Source organism: Phocoena sinus, chromosome 1 (assembly GCF_008692025.1).
Source record: "Phocoena sinus isolate mPhoSin1 chromosome 1, mPhoSin1.pri, whole genome shotgun sequence".
In the NCBI taxonomy this organism is placed as follows: Eukaryota; Metazoa; Chordata; class Mammalia; order Artiodactyla; family Phocoenidae; genus Phocoena; species Phocoena sinus.
In genome coordinates this window covers 34,332,738-34,353,571 of record NC_045763.1, presented here as the reverse complement: position 1 = coordinate 34,353,571, position 20,834 = coordinate 34,332,738, and the positions used below count along the sequence as shown (strand labels likewise).

The 20,834-nt window shown below is 39.1% G+C and overlaps 1 protein-coding gene across 1 annotated transcript in view; it reads left to right on the top strand.

The window, feature by feature from the left end:
• Positions 1-20,834, top strand: part of HIVEP3 (HIVEP zinc finger 3) — a 512,038-nt gene that overhangs the window by 102,671 nt on the left and 388,533 nt on the right. The window lies entirely within an intron of this gene.

Sequence of the window (20,834 nt, the reverse complement as noted above, 5' to 3'; positions counted from 1 at the left end):
ATGCTGGCTGAGCTGCTCGACATATGCTCTTTAAAGCTCTGATGACTTGCAGTTGCTGGAGGCCCTGTGCATTCTTGCATTAAATACTGTGGGATTTTTTTTTTTTTTTTTGCAAGGTAGGAGAACAGCTGTCCCATCAAGATATCTGCAGGCAGAGGGGGAAAGGTGTCCATGACACTCAGCTCTCTCTCCTTCCTCCCCACTCTGTCTGTTTAGCTAACGTACCCACAGGACACAGAATTGTTGCATGGGGCCCCTTTATCACACCCCTTGGTGCCTTAGCCTAGGGCTCCTAGACAGACTTGTTAATTTAGCAGGAAGTCTGGCCCTTCAGGCTGAGATGGTTTTACTGTCCTCCGCACCCCGTTGGGTCTGCTCTAAGGCAGCGACAAAGTTGTACGCCGTGGCAGTGGATGAAGATGTTCCCTAACAGCGCTGTTGCTGAACTGTCTCTGCCTGCTCTGTCTCGGTGGCAGTCACCCTCCTTGGAGTGGAGGAGCATGTGATGCCTTTGGGTTCTTGCCAACTGAGCCATCGAGGCACTTGGTGTATGAAAGATACCAGCAAGAAGAAGAGGCATTTAGTCTGAAATCCTGGCAGATTCCAGGCCCCGACTTGATGGGAGATAATGTTAAGAAAGCTGTGTGACAACTGGATAGCTTTTAACTTGTCTCTCACTTGCTCTGTGAGTTCCCTGATGCCTTTCAGGTTCTTCTCTGTTCTCCAAGCTGCCCATCAAGGAGGCCCAGACATGCTGTCCTTCCTTCTGTGTCTGGTGGAATCAAAGCATATTTACAAATCTGCAGATGCACTGGGCAAGCAGGGCAGGAAACACTGGCTACGTGAACAGGCAGCACTGGTGTTTCAGGACAGACTTGGCTAAAGCCCTTGACCAAGGTCGTTCTTCATCTGTAAAGTGGGTGTCACCGTCGTAGCCTTACCAAGCCCACTGACGTATCTTGAGAAGTAAATGAGTTGGGCGAAAAAGTAACATGTGCTCTGTAGCTGATGGGTGTCAGGATGATACCATGATACCAATCTGGAATGCACATTTATACGAGGTCACTTAGCCATCTGGGGCTAAATGGTAAAGCAAGAGAGATGCCATAAGTCCATGAGCTCAGGTCAGGTATTATGATCATTGGAAAATTTCACTGCAGAAAATTTCATACCCTTTTGCAGGACTCTTCAGTTACATAAAGTTCTAAGAGGTTCGATGATTAGTTTGCCAATTATACCCAGAAAATTGGAAGAGATTGATAAAGTAGTGTACAAGGGTCCTTATAGCTCTTTTGTAAAATATCACTAAGAAGTACTAGTAATGTAAGAAATAGAACTACTAAACAAGTTTAAAATAAAATTTAAAAGGCACAGGAATTCAAAGTATAGAATTTTGAGGCTTTAACATAAGTGTTTAATGTGAGGAATTCAGTGAAATTTTATATATTTGGATAGGTCTTCAGAACACTGTCTTGTAGCATAATAACTGACGCTCACAGGGACCTATATGCATCAAGAGGAGTTTAAATGGCATTTTGTGTGTCCAGCTTCAAAAGGCATGAGAATATGAAGTATACCCCAAATGACTTTTTTCACCCGATGTTTCTGGACAGCCAAGGGCTTATTGATCAAAATTATATTATAACTATAAAGCTCCCCTATTGAAATTAATTGAGAACTTTATGATCTTTTGCTGAAACTTGGCAGGGAACTATTATGCTAGAATTAGTAGTACTGATGTTCTAACATTTGATGTTATAGAAAATTCTAAGAAGGAGGCATGGGAGCCTCAGTCTGTCTCGCTCTGACCAGAGACACATTTAGAACCTTCCAACTTGGCGACTTTAACACTGGAATTAATTGGAAGAGACTGGATGATGGAAAAGACGAAGCCAGAGAGGCATGTGCTTCTTATGTCAGTGTAGGGAATGTGGACTCCCCACCACCGGTGTGCTGTTAAGAAATGTTCAAGGTGTCATGACAACACCCTCGTGTTAAACTGTGGTGTTGACTCAATTCAGACATGGTGCTCAAAACTGGAAGGCTATGTGAGTTACACAAGCTTTGCCTGAGCTTTGCCTGACCCTCTGCTGATTTGCTTAGTTACAGTTTATTCCAAAACAAAGGCAACAGGAAAGACACAAGTACAGGAAAATTAATGCAGACACTTTTTAAAGAGTACTGTATATTTAATTTAATTTTTAAATTTAATGCATATGTCAAAAATGTGAAGGCCCTAATTAAAAGTAGCAGAAGAGTATTGCTCGGTTTCTAGACACACATAAGTTCATCATTTCGGTAAATTATTTGAAGAACGTTTTGAACTTATTAAAAGAAACTGTCAGTAACAGGCCATTGAATATGATCAGAAATGCTCAGAACTGTCCCGAGTTTCCATGTATATAAGCAAAGGGATACTGATGTAATAAGATGGATAAAATGCTATTCTCTGAAATCCCAGGGGGCTTGAAAGGCAGAGGAGGTAGGGGTTGGTGGTGGTAGGTGACTGAACCACTTTCTCCAAGGGGCTGCCCTTTTGGGAGGGTCACATTTGGAAATGTGTGCTTAGGCTATTGATCCGGTCTGTTCCTGAAAACCATGCATGCATGAGTGATTTGATTCCTCCCCTCATTACTAAGTGCTACAAATACCAGGTAGTGGCTGGCATTCTTCTAAAAAAAAAAAAAAAAAAAAGGGTGGAGCTTTACATCTAGATGTGCGGTAGAGATGAACTGAGAATACCCCTTAGATTCAGCAGTGGAGCCAGGGAGAAGCATACAGAAGTCAATCTCAAGAATCATGGGAAGTCTCTGGATGTCCATGGGTCCTTGAATTGGAATTCAGGTAAAACTTAAAAAAAAAAAAAAAAAAAGAGTAATATACATGACTGGGATCCAAAGAAAAGATGATAAATAATACAGATGGAAAAAAATAAGACCAGTGTTATAAATATATGACATGCTCTGCTGAGCCTTTGTCACCAAAGTTAGTCTATTCAGGAATTGCAGGCTTTGCATTAGATGCTGAAGCTATCTTAAGATCAGAGGACGGACTTTCCTGGTGGCGCAGCGGTTAAGAATCAGCCTGCCAATGCAGAGGACATGGGTTTGAGCCCTGGGCTTGGAAGATCCAGTTGCCACAGAGCAACTAACCCCGTATGCCACAATTCCTGAGTCCGCGTACCACAACTACTGAAGCCCACGTGCCTAGAGCCCATGCTTCGAAACAAGAGAAGCCACCGCAATGTGATCAGGAACAAGACAAGGTTGCCCACTCTCACCACTATTATTCAACGTAGTTTTGGAAGTTTTAACCATGGCAATCAGAGAAGAAAAAGAAATAAAAGGAATCCAACTTGGAAAGGAAGAAATAAAACTGTCACTGTTTGCAGATGACGTGATACTATACATAGAATATCCTAAAGATGCCATCAGAAAACTACTAGAGCTAAGCAATGAATTTGGTAAAGTTGCAGGATACAAAATTAATGCACAGAAATCTTTTGCATTTCTATACACTAACAATGAAAAATCAGAAAGAGAAATTAAGGAAACACTCCCATTTACCATTGCAACAAAAAGAATAAAATACCTAGAAATAAACCTACCTAAAGAGGCAAAAGACCTGTATGCAGAAAACTATAAGACACAGATGAAAGAAATCAAAGACGATACAAACAGATGGAGAGATATACTATGTTCTTGGATTGGAAGAATCAACATTGTGAAAATGACTATACTCCCCAAAGCAATCTACAGATTCAGTGCAATCCCTATCAAGTTACCAATGGCATTTTTCACAGAACTAGAAAAGAAAATCTTAAAATTTGTATGGAAACACAAAAGACCCCGAATAGCCAAAGCAATCTTGAGAAAGAAAAATGGAGCTGGAGGAATCAGGCTCCTTGACTTCAGACTATACTGAAAAGCTACAGTAATCAAGACAGTATGGTACTGGCACTAAAACAGAAATATAGGGCTTCCCTGGTGGCGCAGTGGTTGAGAGTCTGCTGCCGATGCAGGGGACACGGGTTCGTGCCCCGGTCCGGGAGGATCCCACATGCTGTGGAGCGGCTGGGCCCGTGAGCCATGGCCACTGAGCCTGTGCGTCTGGAGCCTGTGCTCCACAAGGGGAGAGGCCACAACAGTGAGAGGCCCACGTACTGCAAAATCAAAAAACAAACAAAACAAAAAGACCCAGAAATATAGATCAATGGAACAGGATAGAAAGCCCAGAAGTAAACCCACACACATATGGTCACCTTATCTTTGACAAAGGATGCTAGAATATACAGTGGAGAAAAGACAGCCTCTTCAATAAGTGGTGCTGGGAAAACTGGACAGCTACATGTAAAAGAATGAAATTAGAACACTCCCTAACACCATACACAAAAATAAACTCAAAATGGGTTAAGACAGTTTGTAAGACCAGACAGTACAAAACTCTTAGAGGAAAACATAGGCAGAACACTCTATGACATAAATCATAGCAAGATCCTTTTTGACCCACCTCCTAGAGTAATGGAAATAAAAACAAAAATAAGCAAATGGGACCTAATGAAACTTAAAAGCTTTTGCACACAAAAGGAAACAATAAATAAGGTGAAAAGGCAACCCTCAGGATGGGAGAAAATATTTGCAAATGAAGCAACCGACAAAGGATTAATCTCCAAAATATACAAGTAGCTCAGGCAGCTCAATATCAAAAAAACAAAAAAACCAATCCAAAAATGGGTGGAAGACCTAAACATACATTTCTCCAAAGAAGACATACAGTTGGCCAACAAACACATCAAAGGTTGCTCAACATCACTAATCATTAGAGAAATGCAAATCAAAACCACAATGAGATATCACCTCACACCGGTCAGAATGGCCATCATGAAAAAATCGAGAAAAGGGAACCCTCTTGCACTGTTGGTGGGAATGTAAATTGATACAGCCACTATGGAGAACAGTATGGAGGTTCCTTAAAAAACTAAAAATAGCACTACCATACGACCCAGCAATCCCACTACTGGGCGTATACTCTGAGAAAACCATAATTCAAAAAGATACATGTACCACAGTGTTCATTGCAGTTTTATTTACAATAACCAGGACATGGAAACAACCTAAATGTCCATCGACAGATGAATGGATAAAGATGTGACACATATATACAATGGAATATTACTTAGCCATAAAAGGAACAAAACTGAGTTATTTGTAATGAGGTGGACGGACCTAGAGTCTGTCATACAGAGTGACTTAAGTCAGAAAGAGAAAAACAAATACCATATGCTAACGCACATATGTAGAATCTAAAAAAATGGTATCGATGAACCTAGAGTCAGGGCAGGAATAAAGACGCAGACCTGGAGAATGGACTTGAGGACACAGTGGGGGAAGGGTAAGCTGGGACGAAGTGAGAGAGTACCATTGACATATATACACTACCAAATGTAAAATGGGTGTCTAGTGGGAAGCTGCTGCATAGCACAGGGAGATCAGCTGAGTGCTTTGTGATGACCTAGAGGGGTTGGATGGGGGGGTGGGAGGGAGACGCAAGCGGGAGGAGATATGGGGGTATATGTATACATATAGCTGATTCACTTTGTTGTACAGCAGAAAATAACAACATGGTAAAACAATTATACTCCAATAAAGATATATAAAAAAAACACACACACAAAAAAACCTCAAAACCACAATGAGGTATCACCTCACACCAGTCAGAATGGCCATCATCAAAAAATCTAGAAACAATAAATGCTGGAGAAGATGTGGAGAAAAGGGAACCCTCCTGCACTGTTGGTGGGGATGTAACTTGATACAGCCACTATGGAGAACAGTATGGAGGTTCCTTAAAAAACGTAACAGTAGAACTACCATACGACCCAGCAATCCCACTACTGTGCATATACTCTGAGAAAACCATAATTCAAAAAGATACATGTACCGCAGTGTTCACTGCAGCACTATTTACAATAGCCAGGACATGGAAACAACCTAAATGTCCATCGACAGATGAATGGATAAAGAAAATGTGGCACATATATGCAATGGAATATTACTCAGCCATAAAAAGGAATGAAACTGAGTTATTTGTAATGAGGTGGATGGACCCAGAGTCTGTCATACAGGGTGAAGTAAGTGAGAAAGAGAAAAACAAATACCATATGCTAACGCACATATATGGACTCTAGAAAATTGGTACTGATGAACCTAGTGGTAGAGCAGGAATAAAGATGCAGATGTAGGGAATGGACTTGAGGACACAGGGTGGGGAAGGGGAGGCTGGGACTTAGTGTATATAGCACTGACATATGTACACTACCAAATATAAAATAGATTGCTGGTGGGAAGATACTGTATAGCACAGGGAGATCAGCTGGGTGCTTTGTGATGACCTAGAGGGGTGGGATAGGGAGGGTGGGAGGGAGGCTCAAGAGGGAGGGGATATGGGGATATATGTATGCATATAGCTGATTCACTTTGTTGTACAGCAGAAACTAATACAATATTGTAGAGCAATTATACTCCAATAAAGATGTATTAAAAAAATCAGAGGAGCCCTGGTAAAAATGAACCAACTTATTTTTATTAGAAGAAGAATTCTGAAAAATCTCTTAGTCAAGATTCAAACACAGTAGACTCTTGACAATCTTTATGGATGCATCTCAAACCCTTTACAAATTCCCAAATTTGCAAATGCAGAAACATTTGCATAGGCTCTTGACTTCCTTCTGAATCAGTTTCTGTCCAGAGAGGAGAGGTTTCCATAATTATTCACAGGCCACCAATGATTTGCCTTTTCAACTTGCACTCAAGGAAGCAGTTTCACACTCAGAGAGTTTCTGTTTCCCTGGTGGTGTGTTGGGAGGAGGAGCTTTGACAAGACTCCCTCTCTGGCTAAGTGACTTGCTCTTGTGCTGTGTAGCGTTGCTACACAGTTCACACTTGTGCTTCAGGAAAAGGAGAGTCGCCATGTAGCGTGGCTCTTAGGGGTGGTTCACAAATAACTGAAAAAAGTGAATGGTGTGTCTACAGATGCCAAGCAGCTTCTGAAATTGGTAAAAAAAAATCACACAGGCACGCAACCTCCCAAACTCCCTCCGCTCCCTGGCCCTCAATATAGATTTAATACGCTCTTAGAAACTTCCCCTGTCAGCATATCTCATGGAGAGAACTGGGGCATCACACAGCTGAAGCGTATGGTGAAAGACAAAACAAATCTAGGCAAGAGAGACAGAATGTAGTCATTTGCTCCATGCCCTCATTTTAAAGATTTCAAAATTTGAGAAGATTCCAGGAGATTAAAAAAACAAAAACAAACCCCACTGTGCTTATGATTATATTTAATAAAAAGAGCCAGAGCAGAATGTACTCTGAAGGTTGGGCTTTCCTGCTCCTCATTGGAGGTGTTCTTACAAGAATCTTTCCGGAGTGATTTGGGGAGAAGCTCCTAGAATTTGCAGTGGCTTTAAGAGTTCCACCAATTAAAATTGAGGAGATCATTTTTGCCAAGCCCCTGGAAGAGCTATGGCAGGAACCACAGCAATTTGATATGAGAGTTTCTTATTAAATTTTTTTGATAAAATCCTTTTAACTAATTTTAATGAAATAGCCACTAGATACAAAAGAACACTTATATACTGTATATAAAGGTTTAAAGAATAATCATTATTCGTATTATATTATGATCGACACTCATGTCCTCACCAGTCAATTTAAGAAAAAAAATGTTACTGGTACCTTTGAAGAGTGGTACCCCTCTCCATCCCATCCCACCCCTCCCTTTTCAGGGATAATCATTTTCTGGACATGTCTGTCTCTTTTCCCCATGCTTTTCTTTATTGTCTCACCCTTTATATTTGCATCTCTAAACCATATCTTTAGTTGTACATGTTTGTGAATGTCATATAAGTGGAATACTGTTTATATTGTGTTCATAGTTAACCCATGCATACCAGAGGCTGCACTAGTTGACAAACAACTGAAATATTGAAATATTAATATTTCCATATCAGTTGGTGGTAAATTGCTGCTTACCTAACTCCTCCCCCCACCCCCCTGTGCTCCCATGAAACCTATTCAAGTCCCTTCACCTTCCTAAAGGGATTACACCTGGCACAGCAGGGAGTATTGGGACCCATCTCCAGTCCTGTGGCCTGAATCCCTTCTGACTATACAATCCCTGTCCCAGCTAGTTGTTAAATGTTTCATTCCTGGATTTGTTCATATTGTTGACTGTAGCTTAAGTTTTTTCATTTCGCTGAACTGTAATTCCATGGAATGAATACATTGTGGTTTATATATCTGTTCTGCTATCCGTGAACACTTAAATCATTTCCAGTTTTTTACTCTTGTAAATGGCGCTGCTGTGAACTTTCCCCTGGTGAGCATGTATATAAGTTTACTTAGGGAATATACATAGGAGTAGAATTACTGGTCACAACTGTGGGCATCTTCAAAGCTTCTAGAATAATTCAAAATTAACTTCCATCATGTTATGTGAATTTCACCTCAATAAAAAAATTTCTTACCAATTTCTCAGCTTGTAAGTCACTTTAAAAGATGTTTTTTCTCTAGTATCCAGTTTTCTTAGTTGTTTTCAGTAGACTTACCTACATACCTAGCCCACCATAGCGCTGGAAATAAAATCTACAGGGTTTCCTTTAATACCACAGTAAACCTGAACACTTGTTAACTGTGAAAGACAATGCTGAGTCTATTGACAGGATGTATTATATATTTGCACGTGTTTATTACAATGGTTTATTCAGTTTAATCCATGATTCATTCCATAGATAAGATGGTATGCTCTTAGAAGTGTAACTTAGGTTCCTTCCAGGCTAAGATAGAAGACAAGTTGGTGCTAGTGGATTGAGTATGAATGCTCTAAACCTGCCAGAGAGTCTGACCAGAGTAGAAATGAGCGATGTTGAGTAGATAACAGATAGTTTAGCCTTTAAATGCAGAAGTATATCAACTGCTAGGGATTTAATTCTCCTTTCTTGGTAACCTGGGGGAGCTGATGGGTTTTTGGTTGATTTCCAGTTCCACGCATTGACAGTCCTGTTCCGTTAGGACATTTCACCTGGATGCAGCTCTCTTCCAAACCTGAAACAGAGTGAATTAGGATCAGAGGCTGTCCGTTTCCTCTTCCATTTACCAAGAGCTAGATGTCCAGAATTACTCACCTCTTCCCTTCCGGATGCCTGTGTTTTGGCCAGAGTTCTACCTTCATGCTACCCTTATCTCTCTGTTCTTAGCTTGGTATTGAATGATAGGCCTTACCACGTGGAAACCAACTCTCTTTGGGAGAAAAAAAAGTGCAATCATCTCGTTCTCTAAGACTGGCTCTCTCAGTTTCCAGCAGAGGACTTGGATGGCAGCTGGTACCCCCTGTTCCTCCCACCGCCCATGTGACTGGGCTGTGCTTGGCTGAACTCAACTTCCAGGCCTTTCGGCCAAGGGATTTTGTAACTCTTTGTTGTTGTAAGCGGTTTGTCCAAGACAGTGCTGGCTGGTGACACTGACGTGGTTTACTCCTAGGCCAGCAGGAACTACTGCTCACTTCCTGAGCAAAGGGCCTTCAGGTTGTCATTGTCTCCTTCCCTTCCTGTGCGCCTACTAGTGATGGGGCACAGCAGATGGACATTCCGGCTGCCACAAGCCTCCTGCGGGTCCAGGGGAGGGACCCGCGCCAGTCTCGTGTTCTGTCCCCGTTCCTGCTGCCTTCCTGCCCTGTCGATGTCTCTGTTCCCTTCTCATCCAGCCCGGGCAGGGGCGCCCTGATGTGGCTGCTTTCTTACTTAGGTAGCCAGGTGAGAATGGGGTAGGCGAAGGGTTCCTTCTCTTCCTCCATCCTTTCTAGGGTTTAAGATGGTAAGAGCTCATCTTGCTGCCACCTCAGAGCAGTGTGACATTTGCTTCCCTGTTCTCTCCCTTTCTCCCCTGCTGCAGCCCCTCACCCCTACCCCCATCCCCAAATGTTCTGGAGAGAACAATTCAAGGGTGGGTGAAAATTTTTTCTTGGACAGAGACAAATTATCTCCCACCCTCCTAAGGCCAAGTAAATCTTGGAAAGGTGCTTCCCCTTTTTCATCTAATAGATGCATAGTTTCTACCTAGGAGGCAGAAGCCACAGAAGAGCCCAAGGAGAGCCTTGTGGGCTTGCCAGCCTTCTCTGTGGGTCACTGGCCAGTTTTGCAGAACATCTGCCCTTCTGAGGTCAGCTGTGAATTAGTCTGCCTGGGTATCTGATCCCTTCCACTAATTTGTAATGGCAGCGCTGGAAATGCTCGGAGCTCAGCAGCCTGCCACGAGGCTCGGATTGGAAAGGCACAATTAAGATATAGAACATTTTCATCATCCCCCCCAAATTTCCTTGGACCGCTTTGCATTCATTTCTCCCCTCCCACCCTCTTCCCTTGGCAACCACTCATCTGGTTTCTGAAACTGGAATTTGCCTTTTCTAGAGCTCTGTATAGACGGAATCATAAAATAGGTACTTTTTTTTTGCTCCTGACTTTGTGCCCTGAGCCCAGTGCTTTGAGATTCATTCACACTGGGAGCATCAGCTGTTCATCCTTTGTGCGGCTGAGTAGTATCCCATTGTACAGACGTACTGCAAGTTGCATTTGTCTCTTGCTGGAAATTCAGGTTGTTTCCAGTTTTTGGCTATTGTAAAAAAAGCTGCTGTGAACAATCGCAATCTTTGTGTGTACATATATTTTCATTTCTCTTGGGTGAATACCTAAGCAGGTTCCTTCTTTATGTCTCCAGCAATTGGAAGGTTCATTTTATCTGCCTTTGTGACTGTCGGGCTGTCACCAGGTGGCTCCTTCCATTTTCCTTCTTATGAGTGAGCCTCAAATAATAACGGGATTTTGCACACCGTCACCAGTGCTCGTCCTTAGTATATCCTGTAGACATTCTATTCTAATTGTCTGTTGACACCCTTACTAGACTAGAAACAATATGGCATAGGAATTGAGAGCATGGGCATTGGAGCCAGACTGCCAGATTCATATTCCAGGGTTCATATTTCACTCTGTCACATATTAACTCTATGACCCTGGACAAATTACTTAACCTCTGTATGCCTCAGTTTCCTCATCTGCAAAGTGGGATAATAAGAGTACTAACCGAATGGGGCTATGAAATATCGATCAGATGATCGATGATAGATAGATTGATAGTTAGATAGATAGATAGATAGATATGCTTAGCCCAAAATAAATACTGTGTTGTTGAATGGCTCAACAAAAAGGAATCTCAGGATCTGGGATGCACGTGGTCAGATCTCCTTTTCTCAGTTCATGGTGAGATAGGAATAGTCTCCCTCAAGCTCTGTTGCCTGGCACCCTGACATCCAAGCTCCCATTGGGCCGCAAACACTACCTCTACACTGGGTGGACAGCACTTTTTTCCCTTGTCACCCAACCAGCTCTTCCTCCAACTGGGATGCTAGCTGCCCCCCTTTACTCCTTGAATTGGAGCTCTGTTCATTTCTCCCAAGTGTTTATTACAGAAAAACACGACTACAAGTTGCAGAGGATCCCACTTGTTTGCTCTGTCCCAGTTCCTTCTCTGGGTTCTGGGTCCAGACGCATAAATAAGGTAGGAAGCGAGGCCTGGAAAGTCCCCCGCCACACTCTGAAATCCTCATACCCAGATTTGCATGCATCTTCATGTATCACAGGGTTTGAAGCTCTATGTTGATTAATGATATGGCGGGGGCAGGGGGGCGGGCACAGGCCCAGAACTATTTTTCCTATAACTCTCAAGGATGTTACTGTCCAGGCAGCCTCCATGGGAGCCAGGGCTGTGGATGCCCATCCCCAGCTCCTGTCACCTCTGCCAGCCAAGGACTGAGGCTCCCTTTGGAATGTGACTCTCTTATTAGGATGGGGGATATGAGGCCATTGAGTGCATAATTGGAAATGAGGATTTAGCTTCACAGCCCTACATCCAGAGGAACTCTTTCTGGGTCTGACCTTTTTTTCCTCTCCAAGAATAAGATGACTCAGGGCCAGAATGATCAAACAACTAGAGAAATCAAAATGTGGGCTTGATCCTTGATACTTGCCAAAGTGAGGTATCTGAACCGAAGTTTCCTATGAAAAGAATAAAGCTGCCAACGTATGATCCTCTGTGGGTCTGTGGGGAGAACTCTGAGTGGTGTGATGTGTTAACCACCTTTGTCGTGACACTCTGTGTAAAACATGGTATTTTATTAGACGTTTCCCTGAGTAATCTCAGTTAATTCACTCCGATGAGTAGAAGATGACCATTTTCCCTATAGCAGCGCTTCCCATCCTAGGGGATTCTGACTTTATTGGTCTGGGCTGAGTGCTGGGCATTTGGACTTCTAAACACTCCTGCAGTGATTTCAAAGTGCAGCCAAGGCCAGGGAACTGTTTTACACACTAGGGACCTGAGCCTCCAGAGGTCAAAGTCACTGGCCCAAGGTCACACAGTCGTGCCGTGGAGTTGCAGGATAGGAGCACAGGTGTGTGTGATTGCACCACTTGAGCCTGAATGCCCTACTCTGGTGCTGGTCAGAAAACTGTCAGCACTGGCTCCCAGGTGCTGGGCAGGAATCCATTAGTAGGGATACAAAGATGCTGATGACTTTCCCAGTGCTTCCTTACTGACCCAACACTCTTTAGAGTCTGAGCACGTGTGTGCTCCAAGTCTGAAAGGCTCCCAGGACAGAAAGCCGTCGGCCTCAACTCCAGGCCAGCCCAGGAGAGGAACACGCCATGTGCCCTTCAACTCTTGGTCTTTGCTTAATTTGCACCTGTGTCCAAGAAAACAAGGATGGATGTTTCTTGATTTCTTATCTGGTGTGACCCCATAGCCAGGCATAAATGTCTGGGTCCTTCCTGAGCAGAGCCAGATAGGAGACAAGTCAGATAAGTAGAGGTTTTTTCCACCCCTCACCGCCAATAATACCTGCAGCAGTGGGACTCCCAAGGACTGAGTGCTTGCTGTATGCATCAGGCATTGCTCTAAGGGCTTTAAACGAATTACCTCATTTTATCCTCACTGGAATCTTGTGAAGGAAGTACTGTTATTACTCAGATTGGAAAACTGAGGCAGTAATAAGAGTAATCCCAGGCAGTCTGACTCTGGGGCTCAGCTCTTAATCATCAAACTACATCGCCTACCATGGATCGTGTGTTGCCTTATTCTTTAATTGTTTCAGCAATATTGTCTGATCCCCAACCTGATCATAAGCTTCTAGCATGGAAGACATTTCTCCATTTCACCTTTTCTGGCACAGAGCTGGATGTATGGCAGGCATTCAGTAAATATTAGCTGGTTGATTTATTTTATTTCAATTGATTTTATTTCCGAGGATGACACAGTATCACATACTATGATAATAATAAACACGTCCTAGGCATGTAATACAGGTTCCCTAGAAGTTTCCTATTTCTTGACTTTTAAGTATTTTGGAATACTCTAAGTACTTTCTTAATGATTGCACACCACATTCAGTATTCGTAGATTTATTTTATTTCAATTGATTTTATTTCCGAGGATGCCGCAGTATCACATACTATGATAATAATAAACAGGTCCTAGGCATGTAATACAGGTTCCCTAGAAGTTTCCTATTTCTTGACTTTTAAGTATTTTGGAATACTCTAAGTACTTTCTTAATGATTGCACACCACATTCAGTATTCGTAGATTTATTTTATTTCAATTGATTTTATTTCCGAGGATGCCACAGTAGCACATACTATGATAATAATAAACACGTCCTAGGCATGTAATACAGGTTCCCTAGAAGTTTCCTATTTCTTGACTTTTAAGTATTTTGGAATACTCTAAGTAATTTCTTAATGATTGCACACCACATTCAGTATTCGTAGATTTATTTTATTTCAATTGATTTTATTTCCGAGGATGCCACAGTATCACATACTATGATAATAATAAACACGTCCTAGGCATGTAATACAGGTTCCCTAGAAGTTTCCTATTTCTTGACTTTTAAGTATTTTGGAATACTCTAAGTACTTTCTTAATGATTGCACACCACATTCAGTATTCGTAGATTTATTTTATTTCAATTGATTTTATTTCCGAGGATGCCGCAGTATCACATACTATGATAATAATAAACACGTCCTAGGCATGTAATACAGGTTCCCTAGAAGTTTCCTATTTCTTGACTTTTAAGTATTTTGGAATACTCTAAGTACTTCCTTAATGATTGCACACCACATTCAGTATTCGTAGATTTATTTTATTTCAATTGATTTTATTTCCGAGGATGCCGCAGTATCACATACTATGATAATAATAAACACGTCCTAGGCATGTAATACAGGTTCCCTAGAAGTTTCCTATTTCTTGACTTTTAAGTATTTTGGAATACTCTAAGTACTTTCTTAATGATTGCACACCACATTCAGTATTCGTAGATTTATTTTATTTCAATTGATTTTATTTCCGAGGATGCCGCAGTATCACATACTCTGATAATAATAAACACGTCCTAGGCATGTAATACAGGTTCCCTAGAAGTTTCCTATTTCTTGACTTTTAAGTATTTTGGAATACTCTAAGTACTTCCTTAATGATTGCACACCACATTCAGTATTCGTAGATTTATTTTATTTCAATTGATTTTATTTCCGAGGATGCCGCAGTATCACATACTATGATAATAATAAACACGTCCTAGGCATGTAATACAGGTTCCCTAGAAGTTTCCTATTTCTTGACTTTTAAGTATTTTGGAATACTCTAAGTACTTCCTTAATGATTGCACACCACATTCAGTATTCGTAGATTTATTTTATTTCAATTGATTTTATTTCCGAGGATGCCGCAGTATCACATACTATGATAATAATAAACACGTCCTAGGCATGTAATACAGGTTCCCTAGAAGTTTCCTATTTCTTGACTTTTAAGTATTTTGGAATACTCTAAGTACTTTCTTAATGATTGCACACCACATTCAGTATTCGTAGATTTATTTTATTTCAATTGATTTTATTTCCGAGGATGCCGCAGTATCACATACTATGATAATAATAAACACGTCCTAGGCATGTAATACAGGTTCCCTAGAAGTTTCCTATTTCTTGACTTTTAAGTATTTTGGAATACTCTAAGTACTTCCTTAATGATTGCACACCACATTCAGTATTCGTAGATTTATTTTATTTCAATTGATTTTATTTCCGAGGATGCCGCAGTATCACATACTATGATAATAATAAACACGTCCTAGGCATGTAATACAGGTTCCCTAGAAGTTTCCTATTTCTTGACTTTTAAGTATTTTGGAATACTCTAAGTACTTTCTTAATGATTGCACACCACATTCAGTATTCGTAGATTTATTTTATTTCAATTGATTTTATTTCCGAGGATGCCGCAGTATCACATACTATGATAATAATAAACACGTCCTAGGCATGTAATACAGGTTCCCTAGAAGTTTCCTATTTCTTGACTTTTAAGTATTTTGGAATACTCTAAGTACTTCCTTAATGATTGCACACCACATTCAGTATTCGTAGATTTATTTTATTTCAATTGATTTTATTTCCGAGGATGCCGCAGTATCACATACTATGATAATAATAAACACGTCCTAGGCATGTAATACAGGTTCCCTAGAAGTTTCCTATTTCTTGACTTTTAAGTATTTTGGAATACTCTAAGTACTTTCTTAATGATTGCACACCACATTCAGTATTCGTAGATTTATTTTATTTCAATTGATTTTATTTCCGAGGATGCCGCAGTATCACATACTATGATAATAATAAACACGTCCTAGGCATGTAATACAGGTTCCCTAGAAGTTTCCTATTTCTTGACTTTTAAGTATTTTGGAATACTCTAAGTACTTCCTTAATGATTGCACACCACATTCAGTATTCGTAGATTTATTTTATTTCAATTGATTTTATTTCCGAGGATGCCGCAGTATCACATACTATGATAATAATAAACACGTCCTAGGCATGTAATACAGGTTCCCTAGAAGTTTCCTATTTCTTGACTTTTAAGTATTTTGGAATACTCTAAGTACTTTCTTAATGATTGCACACCACATTCAGTATTCGTAGATTTATTTTATTTCAATTGATTTTATTTCCGAGGATGCCGCAGTATCACATACTATGATAATAATAAACACGTCCTAGGCATGTAATACAGGTTCCCTAGAAGTTTCCTATTTCTTGACTTTTAAGTATTTTGGAATACTCTAAGTACTTTCCTTAATGATTGCACACCACATTCAGTATTCGTAGATTTATTTTATTTCAATTGATTTTATTTCCGAGGATGCCGCAGTATCACATACTATGATAATAATAAACACGTCCTAGGCATGTAATACAGGTTCCCTAGAAGTTTCCTATTTCTTGACTTTTAAGTATTTTGGAATACTCTAAGTACTTCCTTAATGATTGCACACCACATTCAGTATTCGTAGATTTATTTTATTTCAATTGATTTTATTTCCGAGGATGCCGCAGTATCACATACTATGATAATAATAAACACGTCCTAGGCATGTAATACAGGTTCCCTAGAAGTTTCCTATTTCTTGACTTTTAAGTATTTTGGAATACTCTAAGTACTTCCTTAATGATTGCACACCACATTCAGTATTCGTAGATTTATTTTATTTCAATTGATTTTATTTCCGAGGATGCCGCAGTATCACATACTATGATAATAATAAACACGTCCTAGGCATGTAATACAGGTTCCCTAGAAGTTTCCTATTTCTTGACTTTTAAGTATTTTGGAATACTCTAAGTACTTCCTTAATGATTGCACACCACATTCAGTATTCGTAGATTTATTTTATTTCAATTGATTTTATTTCCGAGGATGCCGCAGTATCACATACTATGATAATAATAAACACGTCCTAGGCATGTAATACAGGTTCCCTAGAAGTTTCCTATTTCTTGACTTTTAAGTATTTTGGAATACTCTAAGTACTTCCTTAATGATTGCACACCACATTCAGTATTCGTAGATTTATTTTATTTCAATTGATTTTATTTCCGAGGATGCCGCAGTATCACATACTATGATAATAATAAACACGTCCTAGGCATGTAATACAGGTTCCCTAGAAGTTTCCTATTTCTTGACTTTTAAGTATTTTGGAATACTCTAAGTACTTTCTTAATGATTGCACACCACATTCAGTATTCGTAGATTTATTTTATTTCAATTGATTTTATTTCCGAGGATGCCGCAGTATCACATACTATGATAATAATAAACACGTCCTAGGCATGTAATACAGGTTCCCTAGAAGTTTCCTATTTCTTGACTTTTAAGTATTTTGGAATACTCTAAGTACTTCCTTAATGATTGCACACCACATTCAGTATTCGTAGATTTATTTTATTTCAATTGATTTTATTTCCGAGGATGCCGCAGTATCACATACTATGATAATAATAAACACGTCCTAGGCATGTAATACAGGTTCCCTAGAAGTTTCCTATTTCTTGACTTTTAAGTATTTTGGAATACTCTAAGTACTTCCTTAATGATTGCACACCACATTCAGTATTCGTAGATTTATTTTATTTCAATTGATTTTATTTCCGAGGATGCCGCAGTATCACATACTATGATAATAATAAACACGTCCTAGGCATGTAATACAGGTTCCCTAGAAGTTTCCTATTTCTTGACTTTTAAGTATTTTGGAATACTCTAAGTACTTTCCTTAATGATTGCACACCACATTCAGTATTCGTAGATTTATTTTATTTCAATTGATTTTATTTCCGAGGATGCCGCAGTATCACATACTATGATAATAATAAACACGTCCTAGGCATGTAATACAGGTTCCCTAGAAGTTTCCTATTTCTTGACTTTTAAGTATTTTGGAATACTCTAAGTACTTCCTTAATGATTGCACACCACATTCAGTATTCGTAGATTTATTTTATTTCAATTGATTTTATTTCCGAGGATGCCGCAGTATCACATACTATGATAATAATAAACACGTCCTAGGCATGTAATACAGGTTCCCTAGAAGTTTCCTATTTCTTGACTTTTAAGTATTTTGGAATACTCTAAGTACTTCCTTAATGATTGCACACCACATTCAGTATTCGTAGATTTATTTTATTTCAATTGATTTTATTTCCGAGGATGCCGCAGTATCACATACTATGATAATAATAAACACGTCCTAGGCATGTAATACAGGTTCCCTAGAAGTTTCCTATTTCTTGACTTTTAAGTATTTTGGAATACTCTAAGTACTTCCTTAATGATTGCACACCACATTCAGTATTCGTAGATTTATTTTATTTCAATTGATTTTATTTCCGAGGATGCCGCAGTATCACATACTATGATAATAATAAACACGTCCTAGGCATGTAATACAGGTTCCCTAGAAGTTTCCTATTTCTTGACTTTTAAGTATTTTGGAATACTCTAAGTACTTCCTTAATGATTGCACACCACATTCAGTATTCGTAGATTTATTTTATTTCAATTGATTTTATTTCCGAGGATGCCGCAGTATCACATACTATGATAATAATAAACACGTCCTAGGCATGTAATACAGGTTCCCTAGAAGTTTCCTATTTCTTGACTTTTAAGTATTTTGGAATACTCTAAGTACTTCCTTAATGATTGCACACCACATTCAGTATTCGTAGATTTATTTTATTTCAATTGATTTTATTTCCGAGGATGCCGCAGTATCACATACTATGATAATAATAAACACGTCCTAGGCATGTAATACAGGTTCCCTAGAAGTTTCCTATTTCTTGACTTTTAAGTATTTTGGAATACTCTAAGTACTTCCTTAATGATTGCACACCACATTCAGTATTCGTAGATTTATTTTATTTCAATTGATTTTATTTCCGAGGATGCCGCAGTATCACATACTATGATAATAATAAACACGTCCTAGGCATGTAATACAGGTTCCCTAGAAGTTTCCTATTTCTTGACTTTTAAGTATTTTGGAATACTCTAAGTACTTCCTTAATGATTGCACACCACATTCAGTATTCGTAGATTTATTTTATTTCAATTGATTTTATTTCCGAGGATGCCGCAGTATCACATACTATGATAATAATAAACACGTCCTAGGCATGTAATACAGGTTCCCTAGAAGTTTCCTATTTCTTGACTTTTAAGTATTTTGGAATACTCTAAGTACTTCCTTAATGATTGCACACCACATTCAGTATTCGTAGATTTATTTTATTTCAATTGATTTTATTTCCGAGGATGCCGCAGTATCACATACTATGATAATAATAAACACGTCCTAGGCATGTAATACAGGTTCCCTAGAAGTTTCCTATTTCTTGACTTTTAAGTATTTTGGAATACTCTAAGTACTTCCTTAATGATTGCACACCACATTCAGTATTCGTAGATTTATTTTATTTCAATTGATTTTATTTCCGAGGATGCCGCAGTATCACATACTATGATAATAATAAACACGTCCTAGGCATGTAATACAGGTTCCCTAGAAGTTTCCTATTTCTTGACTTTTAAGTATTTTGGAATACTCTAAGTACTTCCTTAATGATTGCACACCACATTCAGTATTCGTAGATTTATTTTATTTCAATTGATTTTATTTCCGAGGATGCCGCAGTATCACATACTATGATAATAATAAACACGTCCTAGGCATGTAATACAGGTTCCCTAGAAGTTTCCTATTTCTTGACTTTTAAGTATTTTGGAATACTCTAAGTACTTCCTTAATGATTGCACACCACATTCAGTATTCGTAGATTTATTTTATTTCAATTGATTTTATTTCCGAGGATGCCGCAGTATCACATACTATGATAATAATAAACACGTCCTAGGCATGTAATACAGGTTCCCTAGAAGTTTCCTATTTCTTGACTTTTAAGTATTTTGGAATACTCTAAGTACTTCCTTAATGATTGCACACCACATTCAGTATTCGTAGATTTATTTTATTTCAATTGATTTTATTTCCGAGGATGCCGCAGTATCACATACTATGATAATAATAAACACGTCCTAGGCATGTAATACAGGTTCCCTAGAAGTTTCCTATTTCTTGACTTTTAAGTATTTTGGAATACTCTAAGTACTTTCCTTAATGATTGCACACCACATTCAGTATTCGTAGATTTATTTTATTTCAATTGATTTTATTTCCGAGGATGCCGCAGTATCACATACTATGATAATAATAAACACGTCCTAGGCATGTAATACAGGTTCCCTAGAAGTTTCCTATTTCTTGACTTTTAAGTATTTTGGAATACTCTAAGTACTTTCCTTAATGATTGCACACCACATTCAGTATTCGTAGATTTATTTTATTTCAATTGATTTTATTTCCGAGGATGCCGCAGTATCACATACTATGATAATAATAAACACGTCCTAGGCATGTAATACAGGTTCCCTAGAAGTTTCCTATTTCTTGACTTTTAAGTATTTTGGAATACTCTAAGTACTTTCTTAATGATTGCACACCACATTCAGTATTCGTAGATTTATTTTATTTCAATTGATTTTATTTCCGAGGATGCCGCAGTATCACATACTATGATAATAATAAACACGTCCTAGGCATGTAATACAGGTTCCCTAGAAGTTTCCTATTTCTTGACTTTTAAGTATTTTGGAATACTCTAAGTACTTTCCTTAATGATTGCACACCACATTCAGTATTCGTAGATTTATTTTATTTCAATTGATTTTATTTCCGAGGATGCCGCAGTATCACATACTATGATAATAATAAACACGTCCTAGGCATGTAATACAGGTTCCCTAGAAGTTTCCT